Source organism: Chrysochloris asiatica, unplaced genomic scaffold (genome assembly GCF_000296735.1).
Source record: "Chrysochloris asiatica unplaced genomic scaffold, ChrAsi1.0 scaffold00403, whole genome shotgun sequence".
Classification (NCBI taxonomy): Eukaryota; Metazoa; Chordata; class Mammalia; order Afrosoricida; family Chrysochloridae; genus Chrysochloris; species Chrysochloris asiatica.
Window position 1 is genome coordinate 1,155,100 of NW_006408921.1, and position 19,250 is coordinate 1,174,349.

Here is a 19,250-nt window from a genome sequence, read left to right on the forward strand (position 1 = left end):
TTTGCCCAGCCAGCAACGTTTAAACAAGATACATGGTTACAATTCACCAAAATACTAAGAAAGTTCTATTGCTTACGTTAATGTTTCTTCAAATATTATCCTGGAACACCTTATTTTAGCTCACCAAACACAAGTGCTTTTAAGAGCAGATGGCATTTGAGAATCACAGGCCTAGAAAATGAAGATATTCTTTACCATGAAAGTCAGTCATTCAGAGTCTGGCCCCAAAGGACCTTTCTTTCTTCTTTCCTTCCAGAGAAAACCATCCCCTTCCCCAATAACCTAGCCTGATTCTATTCAACCTTCATAGTAGTTGGGCTCAGGTCACTGAAATCTTCTAGCCTCATTCTCCTCTGGAGCAAGAGGGAGATAGGAACACAGGAGGGATGGATCAGCAGTATGTCAAATAGGAGAAAGGATAGGATCTAACAAGTATCTAGAATTCAAAGGAAGGGTGAATGGGACCAAATATTATTACAGTTTATGATATCTGTAATTTAGGAAATAAATAATCCTTTATTTCCTAAGGAATCCCAAAGGTACCCTGGTACTCCCCAGAAATGAGTACAATAATTTCACATTTTGGTATTTTTGTTTAATAAAGGTGTCTGATTTTATACCAATTTTTTAAACTTAACTTTGTATACTCCCTTACATAAATACACAAACAAGAATGTTACACCACAGGGAGTTCTATTTTGTTTTAATGTAGTTTTTTACTCTTTTCATCTCCTTATTGGCTATAATCTTTGTCCACATTAATTCACTTCCCTAGACAGAAAATCCATATTAACAACCTAATGTTTCCTTTGTATTTTGCTCCACCCTAATTATTAGACTTGTGGTGTGGCACTGTGGATCAGCACTGGACTGCGAATCAGAGTTCAAAGCTACCAACTGCTCCTCGTAAAGCCTATAAATATATGTGCTCATTATGTGTGGGAACTGACTCCACAGCAATTAAAAACAATTATTCAATTATATTACAATTATATTACAATAATACACATGCATAACTAAGGATTTATAAAAATGAGATCTTATGTATACTTTCTATATCTTGCTTTTCCCATTCAACAATGCCTCATTAAAATCTTTCCAAGACAAGTAATACAATGAATTCTTTTGAATGGATCTGTAATATCCCATGGCATGGATAGGCATTTATTTCATTTTCCATCTTTTGTTATAAGGAAATAATGCAGTAGGCATTCTGTTCATATAGCCTTAAACAGTGGCCCTTTTATTTCTATGGAATAAATTCCAAAGAGTAAAACTGCTGGATCAAAGGATACATGCAGTTTTCATCATTAGTAAGCCACCAATGGCCTGTCAGTTTGTTGTACTGTAGTGGCTTGTGTGTTTCTTTGATGCTGAAAGCTATGCCACTGGTATTTAAAATACCAGCAGGGTCACCCATGCTGGACAGGTTTCAGTGGAGCAGTGTACAAACGGGAATAGAACAGTGTCTGACATAGTGGTGGAAGATGAGCCCCACAGTTGCAAGGCACTCAAAATACAACAAGGGAAGAATTGTCTCCTCAAAGTAGTCTTCCTTAATGATTTGAATGGAGCAAACAAAGCTTTCATGATCTTCAATTAGTTGATGTGGCATGACTCAAAATGAGAAGAAACAACTGCAAATATCCTTTAATAATCAGAAGATGGAATGTACAAAGTATGTTGTTGTTGTTAAGTACCGTGGAGTCGATTCTGACTCATAGTGACCCTGCACAGGGTTTCCAAGGCTGCAAATCTTTACGGGAGCAGAAAACGTCCATCTTTCACCCACGGAACAGCTGGTAGTTTCGAACTGCCAACCTTGAGGTTGGCAGCCTGATTCATAACCACTACACTACCAGAGTTCATTGTACAAAGTATAAATCTAAGAAAATTAGAAGTCATCAAAATGAAATGGGACACATAAAGATTGGTATCCTAGGCATTAGTAAGCTGATATGGACTGGTATTGGCCATTCTGAATCATTTAGTTACACGGGTTACAGGAATGACAAATTGATGAGGAATGGTGTCCCATTCACTGTCAAAAAGAACTATTTTGGCTTCTCTAGAAAACCAAGCCTAAGATATGTGGTACTGAGAAAGTGGGGTTCTAGAGAAATAAAATCACAAGGATGTTTTCTAAACTGCTTCTCAAGTCTGACTAATTTTAAAAGCACTGCTAAAGGATAGAGGCATGTCTGACCTCCACTTCATAGGAATTAGCCTTTCCTCCTGTGGAGTCAGAGGAATTTTTTATTATTGCAGTTGGCGTCAAGAGTAGAATTGATTGCAATGGCTCCAGACTCATGGAAGCCTTTTAATGTGTGCTACAAGCACAAAGTATATACTAAATGTTTCAGAATGCCAAGATTTACCAGTGTAGACGTTAAAAGGTGTTCCCTTTATTCCACTAACGTATAGCCAAAATGTTTTAAGCCACATACAAATAATAACTGACAAATACCCATTTGTTTTAGACTACTTATTAGTAGCTTCTCGAGAAGGTGGACTATATGAAGAACACCAGGACTGGAGAAAGGCTCATTAATAACCAGTGATATGCAGATGACACAAACTTGCTGATTGAAAGTGATGAGGACTTAAAATACTTGCGGATGAATATCAAAGACCACAGCCTTCGGTATAGTTGTACCTCAATGTAAAGAAAACTAAAATGCTCACAAATGAACCAATAAAAAACATCAAGATAGATGGAGAAAAGATTGACATTGTCAAGGATTTGGTTTTACTTGGATCCACAATCAGCACATAATGGAAGCAGCAGTCAAGAAGTCAAACAACATATTGCACTGGGCAAATATGCTGTAAAAGATCTTTTTAAAAATGTTATAAGAGCAAAGATATCATGTTGAGGAAAGGGTGCACCTGATTTAAACCATGGAATTTTCTCTGGTAGCGTAGTGGTTACGAATTGAGCTAAAAACCGCAAGGTCAGCAGTTCAAAACTACCAGATGCTCTGCGGGAGAAAGATGAGGCTTTCTGCTCCCATAAAGATTTACAGCCTTGGAAACCCTGTTCAGGGTAGCTATGGGTCGGAACCGACTCAACGGCACTTAACAACACAACATATGTGTATGCGAGCTGGACAATGAAATAAGGAAGACCAAAGAATTGAAGTATTTGAATTATGGTGCTGCAAAGAATACCGAATATACCATCAATTGCCAGAAGAACATACAAATCTGTCTTAGAAGAAGTACAGCCAGAATACTCCTTAGAAATGGGGATGGTTAAGATTCCATCTCAGGTACTCTGGACACATGGGATCAGTCCCTGGAGATGGACATCATGCTTGGTAAAGTAGAAGGTCAGGAAAGAAGAGGAAGACCCTCAACAAAATAGATTGACAAAGCGGCTGCAACACTATTCACAACAGCCAAAAAGTAAAAAAACAAAACAAAACAAAACAAAAAAAACGAGACAGCCTAAGTGCCCATCAATAGAAGAATTGATTAACAAATACGATAAATATGCACAACTAAAGTACCCTACAACTTTAAGAAAAATGATTATTCCGAGAAACATTTCACAACATGGATGAACCTGAAAGACATTATGCTGAGTGAAATCAATCACAAAAGGACAAATATTGTATAAGACCATATTGTAAATATTCTATAAGACCATTAAGAAAAGGTTTCCATATTAAAACAAACATTCTTTGATGGTTACCAGGATTGGGAGGAAGGTTAGAGTATTCAATGGCTAGAGGGTAGACACATTAGTTCCGGTGATAGAGACAGCAATATACAAGAAGAAGGTGGCAGAAAAATAATGAAGACAGGTGAAGACACAGGGAGGTATGCATGGGCTGAAAGGGAGATAGAGGTAAACAGTGCTATATACACAACCTTGGAACAACAGTATTCTATTCATAGATACATGGATTGAAACATAGGCTGAATGGGTAAGGGAGGAAAAGTGGGATACATAATTTTTTTTAATCCCATAAATATGAGCTTGAAAGACGATATTTATATATGGGTATTTAATTTCCACACAAACACAACTATGAATGTGGTGGAGCATATAGCAGGCAAAATGATGAAAACTTTCTACATATCATCAAACATCTTAAGACAATGAGTTGATGACCCTGGGGGCTCAGGGGACACCATGGTCAGCTGGCATAACATAGTCCACAAAGACAATGTTCTATATCCTGTTTGGGTGAGTACGTCTGGGATCTACAAAGTTCGTAAGTGACTGTCTTAACGGTGAAACTATTGGTCTTTTCATGTATGGAAGAAAGAAGAGTGATAAGAACTGAAAAAGCTTGGAATCAATTAGCCCAAAGGACTAATGGAACATGTGAACATCAGTTACCACGACTCTGGGATCAGAAGAACTAGACAGTGCCTAGTTACCACTACCAACTGCTCTGAAAGGGATCACATTAGAGAGTCCCGGATCAAATGAGAGAAAATGTGGAACAAAACTCAAAATTATTAAAAAAAAAAAAAAAAGCAGGTTTACTGGTCAGAAAGAGACTGGAAGAACTTGAGACTATGGCTCTTGACCACCCTACAGGTCTTGAAAGGAACTCACCCTTGTGGACATATTTTCAGCCAAGCAGCAGATAGGTTTATAGGGTGGGATAACAACACTATCAACGTATGGTGGTGGTGGTGTGCCATGGAGTCAGTTCTGACTGATAGCGACCCTGTACAGGGCTTCCAAGGCTGTAAATCTTTATAGGAGCAGAAATTCTCATCTTTCTCCCATGGAACAGCTGGTAGTTTCGAACTGCTGAGCTTGAGGTTAGCAGCCCAATTCGTAACCACTATGCTACCAGAGCTCACCATAAAATGGTCACTCAATATCAAAAGGGCAGAGAACAAACAAAATGGCAGATCAGAAAGAAATACGGTGAGGAGCTCCATCAGCAACAGCACAGAATACTGGACCAAGCAGGCTCAGGAGATGGTGCCAGAACTCTGAACCACATACAAAGGAATATCTAGAAGGTTGGAAGGCTTACAGCTAGGGGAATTTGTAGCAGAAGCAAGAAATCCATTGCTTTCTAATTATAAATGCTCACCTGCTCCGGGAGCTGCCATCTTGAGCAAAAGAAAGCGGGTACAGGATCTGAGCAGCCACAGACTTTATCTCACACGGAGATAAAGGTGTGAACATTCTTTTTTCTTTGGTATCTGTTCATTGGTCTCTTGCCATCTGCACACCTCTATTCGCTGAGTAGAGGGGGTGCCTGAGTGAGGGGTTCTACTACACATGCGCACAGATCTCCTGGAAATTTAAAGTGACAGTTTCCACTTCAAACTAAATGGCAGTGCAAAATAGCCACAGTTGGCCCTGAACTGTATATCACTAGGAAAAATGCCTGAACAGGGATTGTGGAGCGGAACAGGCAGACTGAAAAGGAAATAGGCAGAAAAGTAAACACTAAGTTAAGTCACAATGACCAACAGTGGCATCTTGAAATTTCTCATGAAGCCGAGTGAAAAGGGAAGCCCATCTCCTGATCATATATCTACTTGGAGGCAATCAGAAAGCATAAAAAAATAACAAAATACACACCCATCTAAGTTTTAAGGCCACAAATAACTCCTGAATATGCCTAAAAAACAGAAGCAGATGACCATATCAGCACATGTCCAGAAATGAGATAAACTGACTGAGGCAAATGAGCTGGAAGTAGACCTACACTCCATACTGGAAGATGGGCAGGCTTTGGAAATGCCTGAGACGGAATTCAGAAAAATGATTATAAAATGTACAATGGAGTTGAGAAAAATAAAGATGAAGTCAGGAAAGCACTACAGGAACAATCAAATAAAATAGATACACCACTGGAAACAATTCAAAGCCTATAGAAAGAGGTCCAAATGATTAATAATACAATATGACAGATATGGACAATACACTGATAGGGCAAAAGGGTAGAATTGAAGAGACAGAAGTCAGAACTAGTGAGCTAGAAGATAAATCTCTCAACACTACTAAGGTAGAAGAGCAAACACAAAAAGGATTAAAAAAATCTGAAGAAGGCCTAAGATTCATGTTGGACAACATGAAGAGGAATAACTTAAGAATTATCAGCATGAAACAGGAAGAATCACACAAGTCCACAGAGGAAATAGTTGAAGAGCTTCTGGAAGAAAAATTCCCTAACATCCTGAAAACCGAAAAGACAAGCAATCAAGAAACTCAATGAACCCCATGAAGGACAGACATTAAAGACATTCACCAAGACATGTAATATTCAAGCTCTCCAAAATCAAAGATAATGACAGAATACTGAAAGCAACTAGGGAAAAGAGTAGTGTAACACACAAAGGCAAGCAAATCAGATTAAGCTGGGATTTCTCAACAGAAACCATGAAGGCAAGATGGCAATGGGGAGACATATAAACCCCTGAAAGAAAAAAACAAAACAAAAACAGCCAACCAAGAATCTTCTACCCAACAAAGCTGTCAATCAAATACTATGATATAATCAAAACATTCCAGGATAAATAGAAGCTAAGGGATTTTGCCAAGGCCAACCCTGCAATGAAAAACATCCTAAAGAAACTTCTGTGGACTGAGAACCAACAAGAACAGACAACAACTAAAGAAAGATGTACATGGCAGTATCACCTTGAACTCAATTGACAAAAGGAGGAGTCAAGAACAGAATAAAATTATAAGAACAGAAGATCTGAGAGGTCAGTCTATGGTCAAAACAATTACAATGTGAAAAAAAGTAAACACAGAGAAACAGAGATCCAGGTGGTGGGAAGGTCAGGTAGATTACAGGATAAAATAGACTGTCTTAAATGGAGGGAAGAATTAATGGAATATAAGGTAACCACAACAATGGGGTTGGGGTGGGTTGTTTAGTTCGGGTGTTGGGGAGGGCAAAACAAAAAGGGGGAGGAGACAGAAGAACAAGATAGATAGGGGAACACTGAGACAGGTTTGGATAGCCTAAGTGAGACAGAGGTAAATAGTGATGCATGCTCAACCTTGGAACAACAGGGCTCTGGGATACAGGGATCTAGGCATAGCTTGAAGAGGGTAAATAATACTAAAATGCTTGACTGTCTTATGAGTATTAGTTTCCCTTGTCTACTATTGTAAAATAGACATCTGAGTGGGATAGAAAGGAATGCTAGGAAACATGATTAGAGAAAACTTGTACGCCTGTCTTCAGCCTATAACTGATCGGAATACCTAAAAGGGGTTCTAGAACTTGCCCAGTAAAATAGACCTCCTGAAAAGCCTTTACAGAGTAATGAGCTGAGTTCAACCACAGTCCATTGACTCCTGTTGACCTGGAGATGAGAGAGAGAAGAGCAACAGCTGGTTGGTCCAAAGTGTGGTGAAACCTGAAGACACTTGAGCCCATGGACAAGGACATAACCACAGAGGGCTGGAGCTGAGAGTGAAGCATTCAGCTGATATGAAGTGAGGGGAGATGCTCAAGAACACCCAAACTTGCAGACAGTACCCATTTGACCTGGCCTCAACGGCTCAATACTCTGAACTTGATTAGAGGGAAGATTACCAAAAAAAAAAAAAAATTGTTTTTTTGATAACAGAAACAAGGGTAAATTGATAAACAATTTGATGAACCTGACCTATACTCAGAGAGGTAGTTACTCTAAATACCAACAGAGAGGGAAGGAGTTTTCACATCAAGTATCAATGTTATCCCCTCTGTACACAGGGTAGATAGGAACAGGAAACTTACACATTGGCTACCTAAAATGAGGGGGCGATAAAGGCATGAAGTGTCTGACTTAAAAGGTTTCAAGAGGGAATTCAAGAGTATGGGGGGAAAGAAAGAGTCCTAACTAAATAGATTTCATCTTGTCTAGATGGGTCTAGTGAAAAGAGATGGGGATAAGATTCATATGATTCAATAGTGAATAATTGTTATCATGACTAATTGCGACCGTCACAATTGTAAAGGTTGAAGTTTTGTAACAAAAACAGGGAGTGGCTAATCTTACAGTCCAGAAACAGAGGACCCTAGGACCATCAAAGGAGAAGAGCACAAGCAGAATGCAGGACCTTATCCAGAGAATTTGCAATGCCAGAAACGGAGGCAGGGATGGGGACAGGGAGAGGGGAGTGGCTGAGGACTCTAGATTCATGGGAAGAGAGGGACTAAGAGTTGGTGGCCAGGAGGCCGACTTTCAGAATGTGACCTTTGGAGGTGTAAATTCTTTTATCTGCTTGAGTGTTTTGTTTTGTGTTTATCTTTTTTTAAAAAAAGCTAAAGTGAATAGACAGAAATACTGGTAACTAATGGTACATGAGGGGATTATAATCATTGTAATGAAACAAGGTGTATGATTTGTTGAATGTAAAACTGATGATCTGCTCTATAAACTTTCACTCAATCCACAAAAGAAACCTTTAAGAAAAGGGGGAGAAGGAGGGATGAGTAGTTAATCATACAGTCCAGAAACAAAGGACCCTAGGAGCATCAAGGGAGAAGAGCACAAGTGGAATGTGGAACCCTCTTCAGAGAAGCAGGGACACCAGAGATGGAAGCAGAGATTGAGACATGGAGAGGGAGCAGCTAAGGACTCTAGATTCATGGAAAGAGAGGGACTAAGAGATGGCAGCCAGGAGTGTGCCCTTTGGTGGTAAAAATTATTATATGTGTGTCTTTAGTGTTTTTTAAAAAAAAGCTAAAGTGAATAGAGAGAAATACTGTTAACTGGTGGTACATGGAGGAGATTATAATCAATGTAATAAAACAAGGTGTATGATTTGTTGAATCTGCTCTGTAAACTTTCACTCAATCCACAATAAAAAAAACTTAAAAAAAAAAAAAGATTATAGTCTAGGAAATACTATGGGGCAGTTTTACTCTGTCATATGGGGTCAGTATAAGTTGGAATAGACTCAGTGGTGCACAACAGCATTAGCAAAATGTGGTTGGATGGTTTCCAAATACTTAATAAAAAGAAAAGCATCCATTTTCAGACAACACATGGCTGTTGTTAAGTGTCATCGAGTCGATTCGAACTCAGTGACCCTGTATAGTATTTCCGAGGAAGATCTTCTGGGTTGAACTGCTGACCTTGCAGTGCACTGCTGATCCTAGAGCGCCACACAACACATTACTGGAGTGCAAACCCACACAAAAAAAGTTTTAAGAAGGCAAAATCAAGACAAGCTAGCCCTCAAACTCCACTGTACACATAAGAATTATCAAGGGGCTCTGGTTGTGCTGGACTACAAAGTCAGTCTGAACCACAAGGTCAGCAGTCTAGCTCATCAGCTGCTCCTTAGAAACCTACACAGGGTCACTATAGGTAGGATCCAACTAGGCACTTAACAATAGCAAGCCCCATTCCCAGAAATACAATTGTGTTGATATGGGGTAGGCCTGGGAACCTACATTTTTAAAGAAATAGCTGCTACCCTCTCTCAATCCTGAAGACTGAAATACAATTCTTTAAAAATACACTGTGAAAGACAATTAAAACACGTTTAATAACTTAAATTCTTCTTAAAACTTTTTTAGATTAAATATAAAAAAACCAAACTTTCAAAATGACGTAAAGAGGTAGCGAAAAGATAAAACAAAAAATAATTAAAATATTAAAATATATTTAGTAGAAAAATGTGCTCAATTTTAACTAAGTATACATGGACAAAGACTAGTAAGAGAAAAAAAAGTACAGTTTAAATATATGCATATTATATAAACAAAAAAGATAAGCCGAAAAACAATGGAAACACAAAGAATTCAAACACCAAACTAGCAAAACAAGTGATAAAAATTCAACTCTAATCAGGCTGTAAGGCCAAGGAGACATAATCAAGAGCCTAGAACAGTCATTTTGAATAGGAAAGGACTGTCTCCTAGGGGGCATCTTGGGAGAACTGTGCATTTAATAACATGATTGAGCAGGCTATTGGCATTTATGAGCAGGGTCAGAAATTTCAGCCATCCTACAATGCAAGAGACAGTCCTGCACAATTAACAATTATGCTACAACTCACATGACTATCAGATGTCCGCCAGAAAATTCATTCTGTTCTTAACTGTCTAAGCCTAGAAATCTGAATCTGACTTTCAGAAAATTATTTAGTATTTTGTGGTATTCTAAATATGGTGACCTGGTGGCACTGTAAGATAAGCACCGGACCGCAAGGTCGGTTTGAATCACAAGGCTGGTGGTTCAAATCCACCAGCCGCTCCTCAGAAACCCTATACAAGGTCGCTGTGTCACTTAACAAATAGTTACACCTAGGCACTTTTTCTTGGATGGTTCATTTGTTTTTCATCTGCTGTGGCTAGGGTGTTTCAATTAATTTTGGATATTGTTGGATTCTATCATGTATAAATTACATTTCTGAATAATAAACTGGTGACTAACAAGTATTTGCTATTTTTAAATGGGGAGGGGAGAACCATTGTCTAGAAATCAAACTTGCAACAAGTAATGAAGGAGGTGGTGAGCACTATGGATGAAGGCTCCATTTAAAAGGTGCAGCTACGATTCAGCTCTAGCTATCGCTTTGAAGAAATTTGGACCCAGTGTTGCTAAGTAATAGATTTTTCAAGAGAAGAAGTTCTGGATATTTATGTGAAGTCTCTTAAACTTTAAATGTTGGCAATTAATTTAAGTTGGAAGGCAAAACAAACAAACAACAAAAAAAAAACTCCACAAATGTGAGCTAAAAAGAATTGTGGGCCAATTTACATGTTTGATGAAAGAGGCCTGGGCTGGTTTTGGTCGGACCCCTATTGAGGAGGGAAGTGAAGCAGAAACTTTGGTTGAGCTAATACTGCCCTCAAGTCACATCATTTGCCTCTGCTGTAGGGGTGGGGCTTGTAACCCAACTGTGGAAGTTCTATAACTTCATCTTGTTTCATTTGTGTTGTTGTTGGGGAAATTATGGTAAAAGCAGAGTGTGGTGGGTACTCTGTTGGTTCTTGTTTTGTCAGTGACCAGCCTACTCTTAAACACACAAATGAGAACCTTCTCTTGCTGTTCAGGTTGAATCATTCAGTTTGTCCAATGCAACAACTACACAGATCTCAGACAACACCACTTTTAGGAGCCTGCACTGCTGCACAGCCTAGTCATCCTGGGCCAGGATGTCCATATCTGTATCAAGCTCTCAGTACAGTACAGCACCATGGCAGAACAGTGCTTCCATGATTATGCCTCAGATGGCCTAGCATTCCTTTTGCTTTAGGGCTGTTTGTAGCTCCATTCTATCAATCAATTGGCACAATGGTAAGGCACTTGAGGCTGACATGCCATCTCTCTAACCATTCACCCGAGGACAGAATGAATGCTGTGCTAACACACTGTAGGAGACACAGTACTATCCAGCAACTTGACCTAGAAATACCATTTAATGTATCCTTATAAAACAAGCAACAGATAATTGCACAAATGTATACTGTAGTATTGTACATAAGATACAGAAGCAAGCATGATTTGGAACTGCCCATCAGTAATGGAATAACTTCAGTAATTATGACATAGTAACTCTGTGTACTATCATGGAACCATTAAATCCTGAGATTGCACCTAACAACAACAGACGTTCTGTAATGGTGAGATGCGTAGTAGAAAGCAATGAACAAACTACTAATTTTTCAGATCTTTACCATTAAACTTGATAATGATGTACAAATGGATGACGGCCAAGAAAGCAGGATACTCATGTCAAAGAAATAGGGAATGTGATTCTAAATATATTCCCAGAAGTATTTTTTTATTTTAAAGGGTATTTGCTTCAGGTGGCAAAACTCAGCACTAAAAACTAAAAATCTAGAGTGGCAGAAAAGAAGGCTATATATAGAAGGTGCTAAGTCTTCCAAGATAAGCAGTAATAAATTTTAAAAGAACTTTGAAGCTAAGATGGGAGACTTGAGGGCAGGGAATGAGAGAGATAGCTGAACTCGGGAATGATAAAACTGGAACTAAGTTTCTATTAAAGTGATTTGGAGGCAGGGTGAAAGAACAGTAGTAGAACAGCAAACTCCAGTGGGACTATCATATGGGAGAGGAGAGAAGGGGTGAGGGGGAGGTTGGGCACTGCAGTGATATATGAAGTCAAATAATTCAGGGCTTCGAATGCTAGGTATGTTAAGGATCCTATTTGTCTCCCCCATCACTAGGCTGTATCTGCTATCAACCTGGTTGTTAGCAGAAAACTCCCTACCTTCAATGCTTCAGAAGTAAATATGGTGTGAGGAAGAAGAGGCCACAGCTCCCTGCAGATCTCTGGCTTCCCTTCCCAACTCTACATGTACCAATTTTCTAGGGTGCATGTAGAGGTCTCTGTTACCAGGTGTGTTGTGTGCTGACAGCTCTGGGTTTGTATAGGCACCACTGCAGAAAACATGTGGGCTTGTTTTAAATGACAGATTACCAAAATGATCAATACAGTGGTGGGTGCTACAGTCCTAAGACCACACCCTGACACTAATTACATCAATTGATTCAACAAATAATTATTACATGCCTTCTATGTACACCAAGCACTGGGAGTACAATAGAGAATAAAACATCATCCTTGTTTCCAAGGAGCTGAAGTCTAATTAAAGACAACAATTTTTATAAACTTTATAAAGTAAAACCAGACATCAGTTATTTTATTCAACAAACATTTATGAAACACTACTTGTCAAACATTGTCTTAATTTTTAGACATGCAGCTAGAAACAGGAGACTATGACTGCCCAGGAGGAGGTTTCACAGTGAGAAAGACAAGTGAGCTCAACTATGACACCACAGTATAGAAACATCCAACAAGAGAACTGATGTGATGAGTTATGAAGGCATCAAAATATAACCAAAAGCCACTGGAGATCTTATTTGGTAATGAAATAACTTTGCATACCAATCATTTTCATAGGGCTTTCACATGTTAATTCATTTAGTTCCATTAGCAAGCCTGGAAGGTCAAGTGAGGCAGATGCCACTAGTCACATTTTCCAGGTGAGGAAACAAAGAAGGCTATGACTTGCTCAGAGTCACATCCGGTAACAGTAGAGCTGGGACAAGAAACTCTTCCTCTTGCCTCAAAGTTCAATGCTCCTTCCTTTTCTGACTCCATACCTCAGCATGGACAAGTCACTTGGCATCTTTGTAATAGTTTCCTCATCTGCAAAACAGGGAGAATACCTGGAGTGCCTAACTAAAGTGATTTTGGAGAAGGATCAAATAAAGCAACATAAGTCAACAACATACTTTGAGATGTATAATTGCAAGGTACACATGATTTTCCCTTAGGAAAAATAAGGTCCAAGATGCTAAAACACTAAGTAAATAAATGAATCATGCTGGATTTTAAAAGCACACATTTGCATTCAAGGTCATCCACGTAACTTTATGACTAATAAAGGCAAAAGGACAGCAAATTGCTATTTCTCTTGTAGTTCCACTGATCTCAAAGGCAAACAACAATCAAGTTTGGCAAAAGAAAAAAAAAAAACAGGAATGCACAGGGGAGCGTCAAAAGTTTATGGGAAAATTCCATTCTCTTTTGCTTCCATTTTCCTATAAATCTTTTGAAGACCTCTCTTGTTCAGATCCTGGCTGTTAGAGAGTCAATCAAACATCTGAATTACAGTAAAGAAAGGCAGGTTCTGCTTGCATGCCTTCCTTAAAGTGGAAACAGCTGGTTTTTACTAGCCTCCCCACACTCAAAACCAAACCCATTGCTGCTGAGTGGACACAGATTCACAGCGACCCTCCAGGACAGAGTAAAACTGCTCCCTAGGGTTTCCAAGGCTGCTTTGTGGGAGAAAGATGAGGCTTTCTGCTCCTGTAAAGATTTACAGCCTCGGAAACCCTATTCAGGGTCGCTATGAGTCAAAACCGACTCCACGGCACATAACAACAACAACAAACCTTTATGGAAGCAGACAGCCTCACCTTTCTTCCATGGAGCAGCTGATGAGTTCAAACCACTGACCTTTTGGTTCGCGGCCACTTTAGGTAGGCACTTTAGCCACTGTGCTACCATAGCCTACACCCAAAGAAAATTTAAATGCCCTACCTGCTTCCTACCAATATCACTACAGTTCTCATTTTTCCCTGTGGTAGCCATAACCACATGTAACTAATAAAATTAAGAGTTCAGTTATATTAGCACATTTCAAGTGTTCAAGAGCCACATGTGCTACAATACTGGACAGGGGATATATAAAAGTTTTACTAGTACAGAAAATTCTATTGGACAGAGCTGCCTTAGATCTTGCACTTTTATTATAACACTGACTAGAATATGGATCCCTTGAGGGCAGAGGCTGTGTCATCTGATCTTCATATCCCCCGTGTATACAGCATATGTCACATACCAAGCACTCACTATATATTTAATTGAGTATCTCAAATATAGCAGACTATCATATTTGTCTACTTCTCCCCATCTCCAACATATACAGATAAAACAACAAACACGTCATCCTCTCACATGATGGGGGTAGAGGATGAGGAGATCCCATCCACTGGAAGGGTGCCTACTTTCCAGTGCTGGATGTGTTAAAAGCTAAGTATGTAGCCGTAGGCAAGTCAGCCACATTCTTCATTTATACTGTAATCACTTTGCACCAAAGGAAATCATGTATCCTGTCTAAAAGGCATCTGTGTGCAACACACACACAACACTGAGATACACATCTGCTAACACTGACAGGTACTTCATTCAAATCAAACAGAATCCATTTCTAGGCCTCGGGTTATCATGATCAGAGTCACTTTTGGTCATGGGTTATTTTCACCTTTACTTTAGGAATTGACTGGAGACTGAACTCTCAGGTTTAGAGATTGAATTTCTTCCATTTGCCCAGGCCAGAACTGGATATTCTGTCCATATCTGATTAGAGAAACTGGGCAAGTTTCTTGAGTGTCTAAATTTAACATGCAATTGTTCCTTCAGTGTCTATATTAGCCTCAGCCCAAAAACTGAACAAACAGCACAAAATTGAACCAAGAAATTCTATGTACACTAAAGAATTTTACTATAGAAATTTACACTACAAAGAAAGGAGCTCTGGTAGCATAAAGGTTATGAGTTGGGCTGCTAACCTCAGGGTCAACAGTTTGAAACTACCAGCTGTTCCGTGGGAGAAAGATGAGGCAGGCTTTCTGCTCCTGTAAAGATTTATAGTCTCAGAAGCCCTATATTCAGGGTCGCTATGAGTTGGAACAGACTCCATGGCACACCACCACACTATAACGAGTTCCATTATATACTGAGGGCTTCACAAAGTATGTGGGAAAACTGAATGAAAAGACAATAGGATTTTCCCCACAAACTTTTAGAAGTCTCTTACATGTGTATTTTATTCAGTCCACATAACTCAACATATTTAACTGCCATAAACAAATGTTTATCATCTACAACTTTTTCAGAATGACCTTCTCTCTCTCTCTCCCTCTCTCTCCCACAAAATGTTACCTGGTTTTAAGCCCACCCAAGAACAAAAGAGTCCTGGTATGATGCTGTAGGTTAATGCACCAGACAGCAAAGTCGTTTGAACTGCAAGGTCAGCAATTCAAGCTCACCAACCGCTCCTCAGAAGCCCTATACAGGATGGTATGAGTCAAAACCATCTCAACGGCACTTAACAAAAAAAAACAGAATTTCAATTATTAGCCTACGTTCCTTTAAACTTGTAACTATCTTGGGCATATCAATTCAGACATTTATCAAGATACATATTAAATGTGTCAATTCTTCTGACATCAAGGTTTTAATCTGCATTTACTTTTTATCTTTGATGAAGAGATGAACAATTATCAAATGCAATTCCAACCGCTAGTATTTACTAAATGTCAACAAGGCAACAGTATTTCGTGGATGACAACTAAATGCTTTTTAGACAATGAGGTGGAAACACATGCAGAAACATCACTAAAAAGGCACCACTACTGAACTCTCACAGAAACTAGCTACAATAGTGAGTGCATGGGTCCTCATTTGTATAGTTCAGTTAGCCTCTGTACCAATTCTTTTATTAAATAGTATCAAACAGCAGTGCTAGCAAATAAAACCAAAACGAAACAAAAAGCAAGACAAAGCATCAAAAGATGACATATCATGATAAAATTAGACATTGAAAAAGTCAGTTAACTACACATGGTTAGTTCTACACAGCGCCATGCCAGCAGTAAAAACTCAGAGTTTGTTCACCTGCTGGATGGACAAATGCATTAGAGGACCTAAATAGAGTATTTCTGAGCAAAAAGCACAAGACCCTATGGGCTAAGAACTACCACAGACCTTTTACAGAAACGGAAACACAGAAGAATCTGTTTGCAGCAAAAAGTCCACATACTTTAACATTCCATTCAGTAATGTTTGAGAGTCTGCATGCCCAAGCACTGTGAAGAATATAGTAGTGAGTTAAGACATGGTCCCTGCCTGCAAGTTGTTCATAATCGAATAGAAGAGATAGAAATGTAGTACAGAAAAATAACAGCTAAGCTAAAGAGCAGCTTGGAAAGACTCAACATGAGTGGGGGGTCAGGGACAGAAGCAGCTTGAAGGGAATGCTGGGAGTTACGCAGCCAGAGGGGAGAAGGCTATTTCTATTCGCATGAGAGAGAGAAGGGAGAAAGCAGGGAGGATGGTCCAAGTAGGGAAACACCATAGCAAAGAAAACCCAACTATCAGAAACACTACACGGATGTATTGTATATTCAGGAAAATTGCACACCAAACGTTTTGCATAAAAGGCCCAGCTGTCTCAAAATTCCAGCAGAGAAAATCACTCCCACCCCCGACAGTCTTATACAAGGTCCACAGGTGGGTCTAGTGACAAGATCCCTCTTCAAGTGGTTGTTGCTGTTGTAAAGTGTCGAGTTGATTCCGACTTATAGCGACCCTATACAGGATTTCCAAAGAGCAGCTGATGGGTTTGAACCGCCCACCTTGTGGTTCTCTGTCCTGTGCTTATCCTACAGCGCCACACCAGGAGTTCCTCTCTTCGGATAAGTGCCTGCATTTTAAGAGAGCTTCCCGGTGACTGAGCCCCTGCACACTTACGCTGGTGTGGAACCACAAGGTGGGCAGTTCAAACCCACCAGACGCTCCTGGGAAACCACCCACTTACAAGGAGAAACACTGACAAGGTCTTTCGAGATGCAGAATAACCTGCATTAGCAGCCGAGACATTGGAATCACCTGGTGATCTTTTCAAAGCACGGAGGTCTCACCTCCACCCGCTAGACATTGTGATCCACCTGGTCTGGCCCAAGGCCTGGGCTTCAGGATCTTTCTACGTCCCCCAGGTGTGCAGCAAAGTTGGGGAGCCACTGACCATTATAATGGTGAAGAGACTGGCCCGTTTGGGTTGAAATGACCAGCTCTGTGACGTGGGCAAGTAAATCACCTAACCATTCGGGGCCTCAACTGCCTTATCCGTAAAGTGGGGACAAGAACCCCTAGAGGGTCGCTAGAAGTTGGAGGTGGTGCGTGGCAATGGCCTGGCACACAGAGGAAGAAGGCGCTTAGTTAAGTGTTAGCTGCTTAGTCCCATCATTAACTCTTCCTCGGCAGTGTCACTGTGCAGGAGCAGCATCGTCCCCGCAGGGCGGCAACCACTCCGACACCCCTCCTGCTGGACCAACACTCTTCGTAGGACTTTTCTCGCTCCGCTCCATGCCCGCCGCCTACCCCGGGAGGGCTGCCGAGAGCTAAGCCTAGCCGGGGCGACTCCCAAGGGTTAGACCGCTTTTACTCAGAACCGACCGAAGCCGCCAACTCCAGAGCCAAGCTCCGTCCACCCCCTGCGAGTCCCAAACACAGCGGGATGGTTGCGTTCCCAAGGCCGGGCCCTTGGAGCACCCAGGGCTGAGAAAGCAGTCTCGGCAGTCCTAGTATCGCCGGGAAGAGACAAGAGGGCAGGGTCCGGCCACCGCGGGGCCCCCCCAGTTACCTGACGCGACGAGCGGGACCCGCATCGCTGGGGTGGGCGCCACCGCCGCCGGCCGCACTCGGCCTTGCGCCTTACGCGACCCGCGCCATGGGGCGGGCGCTTTCGCCGCCCCGGCCAGCAGTCCGCAGACTGTCGGTCAGTCCACCCGTCACCAAGTCTCGGAGGTCGCCAGGGGACGATGAAGGCCAGTCGGGCCGGCAGGCTGGGATCTGCTCAAGCAACTTCCGACTGCCAGAGGCGGCGGCGTCAAATAACTCCCCAAGACGAGTGGGATTCTGCGCATGCGCGGCGCATCGGATCAGACACTTCTGCAGGATCTAAGTGCGGAGTCAAATATTTCCCAAGACACGGAGCCGGAAGCTGCGCGTGCGCAGCTATCCCAGATCGCCGCGCGGGACACATTCCCTCCTCCCTTTCCGGATCAAGTGGAGTGGGCGGAGTGAAGTGACGGGTGTTCCTACCTCTTCGCAGTACATACTGCAGGGGAGGGTCTTCGCTGGCGTCCTCCGGAATCTGAAGACAACCCTGGCTCCACCTATTTTCAATGCGAGCTGGGCTAAAGGGCTTCGCTGCAACATTCTGGTTCCCTCCCAGGCTTCCGGAACGTCTCTCGTCCAGTTCGATTAAAATGTTTCTCTTTACTCGCTGCCCTCTTATTACACGGGCACGACATTAATTATGAGCAGTGTTCTAGGCCAAACCAGGTGTCGGCTACAAAGATGAATCACAAAGCTATCATCGAAGAGCTCATTTTGATGGAGGAGATATAAGACATTAGTAATACTAACAGCAAGAGATACCTGTTTGAGCACCTAGGATGCACCATTTTATAAACAGTACCACTTTCAATGGTTTGGTTTCAACTCCCAACAGTGAAAATAATAACAGTAGAGAGGTACAGCTCAAATGCCTTGGAGGAAACTTGGTTGTGAGAGGAAGAGGGATAGTAGAATCTGTAAGGGAGGACCTTATCAAGAGGCTGACCTTGGGTATGGGGAGATGAAGGAAATAGGGCCTTAATTAGTGCTGAACGTGCTTGCCTGAAAAAGTAAAGGGGAAGTAGAAAGGATGCTGACTTTAGTTCATCCACAGAAGTGAAAAAGCATGAAAGGAATGATAAGAAAGGATAAAAAAGTGTTTCCTCCCTTCATCCACCAGGTAAGTAGCTAAGAGAAAGGATTAAAAATGTGCTAGGACAAGAATTAACTACAACGAGGAACAAACAAGATGGCGGATTGGGTGGGCGTATAGCAGAGAGCTCCGCCAACAACAACACAGAATACCCGACCAAGCAGGTTCAGGGGATGGTCCCAGAACTCTGAACCACATATAAAGGAATACTTAGAA